At 38.0% G+C, this 12,189-nt stretch overlaps 1 protein-coding gene across 5 annotated transcripts in view; it reads right to left on the reverse strand.

The window, feature by feature from the left end:
- SGCD (sarcoglycan delta) overlaps positions 1–12,189 on the reverse strand; it is a 946,774-nt gene that overhangs the window by 410,184 nt on the left and 524,401 nt on the right. The gene's annotated exons all lie outside the window — the stretch shown is intronic.

Below are 12,189 nucleotides of genomic sequence, written 5' to 3' on the forward strand. Positions count from 1 at the left end.
ATACTACACAAAGCAACCTCCAGATTCAAGGCAATCACGAACAAAATACCAAAGTCATTTTTCACAGAACTAGAAAAAATAACCCTAAACTTTGTTTGGAATCACAAAAGACCGTGAATAATCAATCTTGAGAAAGAAACTCAAAGCTGAAGGTATCATAATTCCAGATTTCAAGATATACTACAAAGCTGTTGTAATCAAAACAATATGGCATAAAATAGACACATAGATCAACTCAACAGAATAGAGAGCCCAGAAATAAACCCATATTTATATGGCCAATTAATCTAAGACAAAGGAGGCAAGAATATACAGTGGGGAAAAGAAAGTCTCCTCAATAAATGAATAAATGGTGCTGAGCAAACTGGACAGCTACATTCAAAAGAATGAAACTGGACCACCTGCTTATACTATTCACAAAAATAAGCTCAAAATGAATTTAAAGAGCTAAATGTTGAGACCTGAAACCATAAAACTAAAAGAAAATATAGGCAGTCATCTCTTTGACATCAGGCTTAGGAACATTTTTCTAGATAAGTCTCCTCAGGCAAAGGAAACAAACACAAAAATAAATTGTTGGGACTACACCAAAATTAAAAAAAGAAAAAAACTTCTGGACAGAAAGTTTGTGAAAAAACAACCCACTGAATGATAGAAGGTATTTGCAAATGATACATCTAATAAGAGTTTAATACCCAGAATATATTAAGAACACACAGAACCAAGTAACAACAAAAATTAACTAAAAATCAAGAAGACCTAATACACATTTTTCCAAAAATGACATAGGTATGGCCAACAGACACATGAAAAGATGCTCAACATCACTAATCAACAGGGAAATGCAAGTCAAAATCACAATGAGTTCTCATCTCACACCAGTCGGAATGGCTATTATCAAAAAGACAAGAAATAACAAGTCTTGGCAAGGATGTGGGAAAATAAGAAGGCCTTGTGTTCTGTTGGTGGAAATACAAACTGGCACAACCATTGTGAAAAACAGTATAGAACTTCCCTCAAAATTCAAAACCAGAAATAACATAATCCAGTTATTCCACTACTGGGTATTTATCCAAAGAAAAACAAAAACATTAATTCAAAAAAAGATATATGCACCTCTATGCTTATTGTAGCATCACTTATAATAGCTAATATATGGCAACAACATAAGTGTCCAAAGGTACATGGATGGATAAAGAAGGTATGGTATGGGATGTATACACACACATATACACAATCAAATATTACTCAGCCATAAAAAAGAATGAGATCTTGCCATTTGCCACAACATGGATGGAATTAGACAGCATTATGCTACCTGAAATAACTCAGATTGGGACAAATGCCACGTTTTCACTTAATATAGGAAACCTAAGAAAACAAATGAACAAAGAAAACGTAGACACAGACCCATGAATACAGTAAACAAACTAGCAGTTGCCAGAGTGGAGGGTGATGGGGGACGGGCAAAATAAGTGAAGGAGAAAGAGGGGTAGGGGCTCCCAGTTATGGAATGAATAAGTCATGGGGATAAAAGGTACAGAATTGGCAATATAGTCAAAGGTACTCAATAGCATTGGATGGTGCCGACGGTTGCTACACTTGTGATGAACAGAGTGTAAGGTATAAACTTGTCAAATGACTATGCTGTACACCTGAAACTAATGTAACATTGTGTGTCAACTACACTTCAATAATAAAAAGAAGAAAGAGAAGAAGAGGGGAACGAGGCTGATCTTCTAATAATGTTAAGCCACAGTAGAGCCCAATTTGAAGCAAAGAAATACAAGTTAGTTTTTAAGTTTCTAAATACCATGCATGCATGGAATGTTTATATGGCTCTGTCCTTAGGACCAATACCGATCATCTTCTTTCAATGGGTTACGTGATCATGAAGAAATAATAACTATGGTCCGCTATAACCATTTTGTGTGAATTTGCTTCTAATTAAATGTCCCTGTTATATACAATGTTCTCTGGAGAATAACTTTAGAAATGTAGAATCTCTTATTGGACACAGTAGAAAGTGTCCCTTCTTATCCTTCTAGCAACACTAATTTACTCACCTCCAAATAATTTTTGAAGTACAGAAAAGCACTAGAAATTTCAGACAATGATATCATGTGCAGAAATGTCCAAAAATTATATATTTTCCATACTTAAGATATTTACCAGTTTAATCTACTTTTATTAAAATAAGTATTTTTAAGTATTCAATTGAGTATCTCAGACAGTGTAGACAGGTACAAGCATACCAGTTTCCCTCTTTGGAAGAGAATGTCCTTTCCCTTTCTACAAGAAAAAAAAATTAAGAATGAATATAAACTACGTTTAGAGAATCAGAGTACGGGATAAAAACACCTCTTTGCCCAAACCAGTAATTATTCAATTAAGTATCTAATAGTACCCAACCAAATTACAGCTAATTGAGTTACTTTTCTTTGCTCATTCTATAAGGCAGTTAAATACATACAGCTGCCTTACATTTTTCCTTGTGCTGGCAATGATAGAAAGTATTATTTAACCAAGGCAGCCAAAATCACGTGTCTAAGTCATTCATGTATTCACTGGCTCATTCCTTTAGTAAAAGTTTGAGGGCCTACCACATTCCAGGACGATGATAACTGTGGGAGATAGGATACTCCACAGGATAAACAGCCCTCCCACCCCTGCCCCCCTACACAGTACATACACCTCTGGCCCTATTTTCTGGGGCTTCAGAAAGCAAAATTCTACTAAGTGAGTCCAAATGTATTAGATGCCCATGGCTCTTGTCTTTCACTCATTCTGCCGTCCTCTTGTAGGAGAGCCCTCACTTTCCTTAGAGAACCCTACCATGTTTCAGTTTACTTGGTTTGACTGGGGCTGATTCTACCACTGAGTACCAGAACTGGTCACATGACTCAGTCCTACTTTATTCAGCATACTCTATTTTCCTGTGATTGATTCAAGTCAGAGGTAGGACTCAAACCACAATGAGATGCATGTGTGTGGTTTATGTTAGAGCTACAGGAAAACAGATACCTTATCTGATGAAACTGGTAGTTTTTTGGACAATGTAAGCTCAGAACTCTTGGAGTTACTAGAGTGACACAATCTATGGTACACTGAGGAAATCAACACGAGATGGAGAAACAGACTGTGAATTACATTGCTTGATCCATTTCCTGTATCAAGCCATGCCTGAAGCTAGAAATAACCTCTAGTTTACATTAGAAAGCACATATACACACTCCATATTATTCTTCCTGCTTTATTATTATTTTTAAATCTGACACTCTACATATTTTAGATGTTTATTTTCTGTCAAGATCCTTTCACTCCCATAGAATATAAGGTTGTTGAAACCCTTTTTTTCGGGGGAGGGGGGAGCATCTATTTTGTTCACTATCATGTTTCTGCATCTGGAATGGGGCTTAGCACATGGCAGTCACTCACTATTTTTCAAAAAAATAAATAGGAAACAATAGCAAAGACATGGAAATAGAATCTCAGAGTCCATTGACAGGTGAATGGATAGGAAAATGTGATACGTGCACATACACACACACACACACACACACACACACACACACACAATATTACACAGCCATAACTGGCCATTTGTGACAACATACAATGGACCTAAAAAGTATTATTCTAAGTGAAATAAGTCAGACTAAGAAAGACAAATCCTATGCGATTTCACTCATATGTGGAACCTAAATGACAAATGAATCAACAAACCAAAGGCAGAATCAGACCTATAAATATGGAGAATGAACCGAAGATTATCAAAGGAAAGGGAGATGGGAGAATGGGAAAAATAGGTGAAGGGGAATGAGGGTTACAGGCTTCCAACCATGGAACGAGTAAGTCATAGAAATAAAAGACACAGCATAGGGAGAATAGTCAAAGATATTCTAATAGCATTGTATGGTGACAGATGGTAGCTACATTTGTGGTGAGCGTAACATATAGAGAAATGGAATCACTATGTTCTACACCTGAAACTATTGTAACATTGTGTGTAAATTATATTCAAGTAAAAGAATTAAAAATAGGAATTACTTTGTTCCTAATCTTCCTTTCCACTGTTACCACTAACCCTTTTCCCACGTACATACACATAGGATACCTACTTAGGGAAACTGCTAGAGCATCCTAAATTTTCATTGGATAATCATTCCTTTCTTGATCTTAATCATTGCAAAAAAAGATGTAACAATTAAGTAGACAGATTATTTTTTTTGTCATGAATCAGGAAAACTAGGCTTATAAATTAATAACCTGTTTCCTAAATGAATATGCTGGGATTAAAGCTCAACATTTGTATTTCTAAATGTAACACTCTGGAAAATACAAACATGTGAACTCCTCTTCCTCTCTCCCACCTTTTATGTTTCCATCAAGATAGTCTCTAGTATTCTGTATGTACTCATACATGTCTACTGTATGTTGAATAGATACAAATTAACAGGTTAAATTTTCATTTTGTATCACTATATTAAGTTTTTACTAACACCTATATCTTTACTTCTGAGAACTGCCTCCTAATTAAATGACCTTACTCCATAGGTTTGCTCTAATAACGACTTTTGATTCCAATTAATACAATGCAGTGGGAAAACTAGTTCACTGTAAAAATTTCTCCCCATTAAAGGGAAAAAAAAGGGTGAAGCAGATTGGGTCCAAAATGCTACTGGCAGGAATTGTATTCTTAATTCTTTTTTCCCAACACTGAAATGTGCCCCCTCTGTGAATTGCCTGTGCTTGTACTAACTATGTAAATGTATCTATGATTGATTTTTAAAACAGCACACCAGGGTATATTCAGCCCCCGAACAAGAAAAATATCATCCAACTGTAAATATCCAGTGGAGTATTAAAACTGTTTCTTCTTTGCCCTGTGTAACTGCAGAACCCAAAGAGAGAAGGAACATTTCCCCAAATCTGCCTTTCCATTACATTGAATAAACGTCAACTTGAAAACCAGGAAACAAAAATGCCATTATGAGGTCTTCTGAAATATAAAATATTCAAAAGTCTCTCTCTCCAGCTCAGGAAGGATTCCTGAAACTGCCTTTCAGGCTTAAACCTGTAGGTTAATGTTTTAAAAGTTTCCACTCTAATTGCACATTGTTATGTGTGTGTGCCCCTATTCCCAAATCAGACACACTCTATGGGTTCCCAGTGATCATGGCATTGGATGCGTATTAATACAATGCCGTTGAAAAGCCAATCTGTTGGATGAGCTGTTCTCAGCATCACAAGAGGCAAACTGGGGGCACAATGCTGTTGCCAGTTGTGGGCCAATGTGGATTTTTTTTTTTTCATTCTCATTAAAACACGAACAACTGCTGAAATTGATATATATTGGTCAATGCAACATCTCATCTTACCTGGGAGAAAGAAAAGACTAGATAAAGCCTCAGAGAACACACCAGCAGTACAACATTTTTTTTTTTTAAAGGAAGAAAATAATCCTTATTTTGTATGCTCCTCAATAGTACTAATTAGTATATAAATGAGGTTCCAACCATTTCACAGAGCAGATTCCTATGTGGATTATTTCCTGGTCTGCCATCATGACTTGGTCATCCTGTTTGCCAAAATGTGCAGCCACACCCTCCCCCTTGGAGTAGCTTCTTCAAAATTCTTATCCAAGGTAATTAATATAGAAGGTGGCCCCTCTTTGCTTTCATCACTTTCTGTCTCTGTATTTTCCACTAATAAGATGACTTTGGATACAGCATAAAATAGTCCTTTCTCATGGAACTCATGGAAAAACTTGGCACTTGCATTTTCCCAGCACTTTCTATGACCACTGTTCCCAAATCAAAGAAAAACAGATTCTGGTGGATACAAAAAGCAAACATCAGTCACCATATCTGTTCCTACTGTCTAGATATATTTTTAAAATGAAACTGTAGGTGAATTTGATGTACAAAATTTTTAAGTTGTTTTAATTTTAATGTTTGTTTGTTTGTTTAGAGTATGTGAGTGAGGGAGGGAGGGAGAGAGAGAGAGAGAGAGAGAGAGAGAGAGAGAGAGAGAGAGAGGGAGGGAGGGAGAGAGGGAGGGAATCCCAACTCTGTGCTGTCAGCAGAGAGCCTGACATGGAGCTCAATCTCAGGAGCTGTCACATCATAACCTGAGCCAAGTTCAAGAGCTGGGTGCTTAACCCACTGAGTCACCCAGACACCCTATGATGGGCAAAAACTGTTTTGATTTTGCATCTCATATTACTGAAGCTCTCAAATACATTTTTTACCAGTTTGAAATATTAGTTTATTCTGTAATTTATAGGGGGTTCAGATAGCAACATATAGAAAAAAATCAAACACATTTTTCATGTTTGTTGGTTTTTATGAATTTCTTCTTTTTTGACCTATTTATATACTTTGCCCATTTCATCATTGGGTTATTTTAGGGAAGTATTTCTTATGATGTCATGTTAACAACTAGAAAAAAGAGTAGAGATCTCATTTGGGAGAAATCTTAAGTAGTATCTATCAGGTGTATACTCTAAGCACTAGATTTGCTAACACCATTATCTAAATTTTAAATGCAAGCTATTAATTAAATATTTAAATTTTGTTAAGAGTCTACAGCTCTGTATTTGATTTCCCACATGTAATTTTTAAAATTTGTATTTGAAAGGCTATAGAATTGGACACTTGGGACAATGTTATAGGTTTCTGGTTATTTACAAGAACTTAGGACCCTTTGTGTTTCCTACCCTGACCATAATGGACTATGATTGATCAGTGACACTGGTGAAGCCCTTTCTAGCTCCATGCAGAACGACAAGCTAGTAAATATCCTTCTAGTTCAAGTTTCCTTAACCTTGGCATTACTGACATTTTGAACTGGGTAACTCCTTGTTGAGGGAGCAATCCTGTGTATATCATGTTTACCTGGCCTTTTTCCGCTAGATGCCCGTAGCACCTCCTCAGTTGTGATAATCACCTCCAGACATGGCCCAAATGTCCTCTGAGGGACAAAATTTTCTCCATTTCAACACTAGCGGTCTAGCTTATTCGTATAAATCTTATTCATTCATTGATTCATTCATTTTTTTATTTTTTGAGAGAGAGTGAGTGCTAGCCAGGGAGGGGCAGAGGAAGCAAGAGGGAGAGACTCTCAAGAGGCTGCACGCCCAGCATGGAGCCTGATGTGGAGCTCCCTCTCATGACTACGAGATCATGACCTGAACTGAAATCAAGAGTCAGATGCTTAACTGACGATGCCATCCAGGCACCCCATACAGAAATCTTTAATAGTTTCCAACCAAAATATCCTTCAGTTGAAAATGACTGGTTTAATGTATACATGGAATAGAATTTTTTTTATAGTCTGCAAAGTGAAAACTCAGTCTCTGCCAAGGCCAGCCATTCTTCTGAATGCAAGAGAAACATTGAAGTCAAGCAACATGACCATGGAAGAGAGTGCCAGAGTAGAATGTTGGGTGTATATTGCTCCTAACTTTTGAAAAGTTGACTCTAGTTGACCCTTGAACAACATGGGTTTGAACATGTGTGTGGGTCCACTTATGCATAGACTTTTTTTCAATAAACATACTGGGACTTTTTTGAGATCTGTGACATTTTGAGAAAACTTACTGATGAACCACACAGCCTAGAAATTTGAAAATGTAAAAAGTAGGTCATGAATCCACGTATGCACATACTTGTCTATTTTATCATTTGGCACCATAACATGTACACAATTCTATTTAAAAATTAAAATTTACCAAACTGTACATACTTAACCAACTATACACGTCGCTGTTTGTTTCTGAGAGAAATGTAAGTAACAGTGAAGATGCAGTCTTATGTTGTAAATAACTGCATAAGGTTAACTAGAGTACAAATTGCACCACTGTAATAATTTTATAACCATCTGCTGTTACTCTTGGAGGGAGCTCAACTGTCATAAGTGTCCCCTTAAAATGCCATGTGATGCTAATCATCTTTACCTTTTTCTCTCCAGTTAATTGCCCAATGCAGTAAAAAGTGAAACTTCCCAGTTCTTGCATGGTTTTCATCGTGTTCAGTGTAGTAGCATAAACCTTAGAAAACACTATTGGACATACAAACTGCCAATAGCGAGGCTGGAAATGCTCCAAGCAGCAGAGAAAAGTCATGACATGACACAAGAAAGTTGAATTGCTTGATATGTACTGGTAGATTGAAATCTGCAGCTGCAGTTGTTTGCCATTTCAAGATAAATGGATCCAGCCTAAGGACCATTGTAAAAAAAAAAAAAAAAAAGTAGAGTAAATTTGTGAAGCCATCACTGCTGCCATGCCAGCAGGTACAAAGACCTTATGCTTTTTGCAATATACCTTTTTATCTTGTATTGAAAAATGCAGCTTGTTTTGTGAGTGCAGGGTTGCTATAAGAAAGGCATCCCTGTAGATTCAGAGTCAAGAAAAAGCACAGTTATTTTATGATAACTTAAAGCAGAAGGAAAATGAAGGAACTAAAGCTGGAGAATTTAATGCCAGCAAAGGATGGTTTGATAATTTTAGAAAAAAGTTGGGCTTAAAAAATTCTAGACAACAGTAGAAGCAGCTTCTGCCAACCAAGCGGCAGCAGACAAGTTCCCAGATGCCATTAACAAAACCTTTGAGGGGTGCCTGAGTGGCTCCAGTGGTTGAGCATCCAACTTCAGTTCCTGTCATGATCTCATGGTTCATGGGTTTGAGCCCCACATTGGGCTCACTGCTGTTAGTACAGAGCCTGCTTCAGATCCTCTGTCCCTCTCTTTCTCTGCACCTCCCCCTCTGTCCCTCCCCTGCTCATGCTCTCTCTCAAAAATAAATAAATATTACAAAGAAAGAAAGAAAGAAAGAAAGAAAGAAAGAAAGAAAGAAAGAAAGAAAGAAAGAAAGAAAGAAAGAAAGAAAATCATTGAAAAGAAAAGGTATCTGCCAGAACAGGTTTTTAATGGAAGCAAAAGTGTCATATTCTGGGGAGGGGGATGCCACAAGGATGTTTATTAGTAAGGAAGGCAAATGAGCACCAAGATTTAGGGCAAGAATAGATCGGCTAGCTTTGCTGTTTTGTGCAAATGCAGTTGAGTTTATGATCAGAACAGCCCTTATCTATAAAGTGCCAACCCCCAAGCCTTGAGAGAAAAGACAAACATCAGCTGCCATGTTTTGGTTGTACACGAAGGTCTGGACAATGGGAATCCTTTTTTCTGCATTGGTTCCATTGATGTTTTGTCCTTGGAGTTAGGAAGTACTTGTCAGTAAGGAAATGCCTTTTAAAGTTCTTTTGGTATCAGCCAATGTACCTGGCTACCCAGAACACCATGCGTTCAACAGTGAAGGTGTGGAAGTGGTCTACTTGCCCCCAAACACAATGTCTTTTTTTTTTTTAACGTTTATTTATTTTTGAGACAGAGAGTGACAGAGCATGAACGGGGGAGGGTCAGAGAGAGAGGGAGACACAGAATCTGAAACAGGCTCCGGGCTCTGAGCTGTCAGCACGGAGCCCAACACGGGGCTCGAACTCACAGACTGTGAGATCATGACCTGAGCTGAAGTCAGACGCTCATCTGACTGAGCCACCCAGGCGCCCCCCCCCCCAAAACACAATGTCTTTAATCCAGCCCCTAGACCAGGGGATCTTAAGGACTCTTAAGGTACTCTACGGAGAGGATTGCCAGAAATATGGAAGAGAACCTCAAGAGAAAAGACATCATGTGAGTCTAGAAGGATGACACCATTGAAGATGCCATTGTTGTTACAGAAGCAACAATGCAAGCCATACAGCCAAGCAATTCCTGCCAGGAAACTGTGTCCAGACGTTGTTTATATGACTTGACAGGATTTACGAGAGTCAATCAAGGAAATCACGAAATCATGAAAAAGTGTGGGTATGGAAAAATGGGGGGAGTGAATGGTTTCAAGATATGGCCCTAGGATAAATTCAAGAGCTAGCAGATAGTACACCAGAGGATGACTACTTCTGAGCCAGTGCCAGACAAGGAGAACAAAGGCTTAGAAGAGCCAGTGTCAGAAAACAGAATGACATTAGACTCTCCAACGCAAGGGTTTTGATTATTCAGGACATCTTTTGACTTATTTCACAACATGAACCAATCTAGAGTAAGGGCACTGAAACTAAAGCCACTAATAGAAGAACGATTGGTACAGATAGCAACTTTTTTAGAGAAATGAAAAAGCAGAGAAGTCAGACAGAAATTATACTATATTTACATAAAGTTACACCTAGCATGCCTGCCCCTCTGCCTTCCTTTCCACCCCCTTCACCTCTTCTGCCTCTGCCACCCCTGGAACAAGAAGACAACCCTTTCATCTCTCTCTGCCCACTCAACATAAAGACAATGAGGACGAAGACCTTCATGGTGTTCCACTTCCACTTTATGAACAGGAAATGATCATCACGCTGTACAGTTAATAAACTTACATGGTGTAAGTTGTGTGTTCACATGAAAATCTAATAACTGAACGGCAAGAACTGTAGGAGATATATCGGCATCATCACCACCACCTACATATTCATCACATAAAACATCTTATGCAAGACTTGTATGAACGTAAACAGCCTGTCATATACCACAAGTATAAGGTGAGTGATATTTAACATAAAATTAACAATGTGTTCATTTTATTACTGTTTTATAATGGTGCTTTCAAAGAATTATATTACCATACAGTATGCCTTTTTTTCTTTCATAATTGGAGAAACTGCACATCAGCTTATCATCACAGGTAAGTGGTTTTTTAAAAAAAAAGTAACAATGCTTCCAGGGCTGTATTATGAATATGACTGTAATACTGTATGCCATAAAATTTTTATAACGATTCATTCACTAGTGTATAGATTAGGCTACTGTGAAAGAATCATACAATTATACTAGACTACCATAAAGTTATCATATGGATGCTTCTTCATCATCAATGCATGAATTATTAGACTTGTAAATAAATATGAGTTTATTTTTCACATTATCTATTCATTTTTGATGTCTCGTGTTAGCAAGATGAGTAACATCTACGGTGTTTTGTGGCATATAAAATTGATATAGCTAGGTTCGGACAGAGGATTCATCTTATGAATAAGAGACATAAACTTATGGTATCAATAAATATAGTACTATATGTTTTTCTTCCATATATATATATGGGTTTTTTAGCGAGAGAGACAGAGAGAGAGAGAGAGAGAGGAAGAGATTGGGGGCGAGAGGGGGAGAGGGACAGAAGGGAAGAAGGAGAGAGAGTGAGGATCCCAAGCAGGTTCCATGCTCAATGCAGAGTCTGATTCAGGCTCCTTCTGACAACCCTGGGGTCATTACCTGATCCCAAAAATCAAGTTGGATGCTCAGCCAACTAAGCCACCCAGGCGACCCCTTATGGACTTAAAAAAAAAAATTAATCTTTATTTTGAGAGACAGAGAGAGACTGAGTGCAAGTGGGGGAGGGGCAGAGAGAGAGAGGGAGACAGAATGCAAAGCAGACTCCAGGCTCTGAGCTGCCAGCACAGAGCCCCATGCAAGGCTCGAACTCATAAGCCATGAGATTATGCATGACCTGAGCCGAAGTTGGAAGCTTAACCAGGCGCCCCAGTGAAATTCTTAATTTTCTTTTCTTTAGCTTACTTTATTGTAAGAATAGAGTACCTAATACATATAACATACAAAATTTGTACTAATCAATTGTTTTTGTTTTCAGTAAGGGTTTCTGTTAATAATAGGCTATTAGTAGTTACGTTTGGGGGAGTTAAAGGATATATACACATTTTTGACTGCATATGGGTGTCAGCCCCTAACCTCTGTGCTGTTCAAGAATCAACTGTTCATTACACGGTGTGCTGTGTGGCTCTACTTCCATGAAAAACGTAAATAAAAAAAAGCAACCCACCATCTCCACGAGGATAGATTTGTAAAGTATTTGTGAAACTGCTGCAAAATGACTATATCAAGAATCACCTCATAAAATGATAGTGATGTGAGTTCCACGTCCCAGAAGGCCCCTTCTTACATATTTCTCACTTCCAACCCATCACCGAGTCTTCCTGATTTTGCCAGAAGAAAACACATTTTGAGTTGTTTCTGTTTGCATGTCTGTCACCGCCCTCCTAGATCAGGCTCTCACCATCTCTGTGATAGTGAAAGTCTCCCAAGTGGTTTTCTTGCATCCACCCGGTCCTGCTGCAGCGGACACAGGCAAGA

Source organism: Felis catus, chromosome A1, assembly GCF_018350175.1.
Source record: "Felis catus isolate Fca126 chromosome A1, F.catus_Fca126_mat1.0, whole genome shotgun sequence".
Lineage (NCBI taxonomy): Eukaryota > Metazoa > Chordata > Mammalia > Carnivora > Felidae > Felis > Felis catus.